Source organism: Arachis duranensis, chromosome 9, assembly GCF_000817695.3.
Source record: "Arachis duranensis cultivar V14167 chromosome 9, aradu.V14167.gnm2.J7QH, whole genome shotgun sequence".
Taxonomy (NCBI): domain Eukaryota; kingdom Viridiplantae; phylum Streptophyta; class Magnoliopsida; order Fabales; family Fabaceae; genus Arachis; species Arachis duranensis.
In genome coordinates, this window is record NC_029780.3 from 51,690,538 (window position 1) to 51,691,704 (window position 1,167).

Consider the following 1,167-nt stretch of genomic DNA (forward strand, 5'->3'; position numbering starts at 1 on the left):
CATATCTCTTAGATTCCCCAACAGAATCTTTGTGGTATAAGCTAGATAGATGGCGGCATTCATGAGGATCTGGAAAGTCTAAACCTTGTCTATGGTATTCCGAGTAGGATTCTGGGATTGAATGACTGTGACGAGCTTCAAACTCCTGAAGGCTGGGCGTGATGACAAGCGCAAAAGAATCAAGGGATTCTATTCCAACCTGATTGAGAACTGACAGATGATTAGCCATGCTGTGACAGAGCATAAGAACGTTTTCACTGAGAGGATGGGATGTAGCCATTGACAATGGTGATGCCCTATATACAGCTTGCCATGGAAAGGAGTAGGAAGGATTGGATGAATGTAATAAGAAAATAGAGATACGAGAGGAGCACAGCATCTTCACACACTTATCTGAAATTCCCACTATTTCTTTACATAAGTATTTCTATCCCTTTTTATTTTTTATTTATTTATTAATTTTCGAACTCATCATAAACCAATTTAATTCGCCTAACTGAGATTTACAAGGTGACCATAGCTTGCTTCATACCAACAATCTCTGTGGGATCGACCCTTACTCACGTAAGGTATTACTTGGATGACCCAGTACACTTGTTGGTTAAGTTGAATGGAGTTGTGGAAAGAAAAAGCTTCTCTAACAGTGCCTGGAACTCTTGTATCACAATTTCGTCCACCAGCCTCCTTGAGAATCTCCACATGTTCCAAGGAGAGGATTCTACTAATGGTATATACCTGAGGTAGTTGAGATGGAATGGTAGGGATATGAGGTGGGATTAGTGGGTAATGAACAGATATCACTGCATCTCCTGGAGAGAAGTTCTCTGTAGGGATCTTTTTGTTCCTCCACCCTCTTGGCATCTTTTTTCTCCCTTTCTCTGGTGATGCCTTACTCCTCGTGGCTTCGTTTCTAAGGGCAATCTCGTTGCTAGTCTTATATAGCTCGTGTGGGCTCAGCTCCTCCTAGGTTGTCCTTGGCTATTGTATCTTTTGACTACTTTGGTTTTCAACCAAGGAGGCACCCCGGTGTCCTGTTTGTGAATCCCTACTTGTTTCTTCCAGGAGTATTTTATTGTGGTCATCCCTTAGTTCCTTGTTTTCTTTCTCTAATTCTTGTGAGGGTCTAAAGACATGAAAGATGAGTTGTTCATCATGTATCCTTAGTAT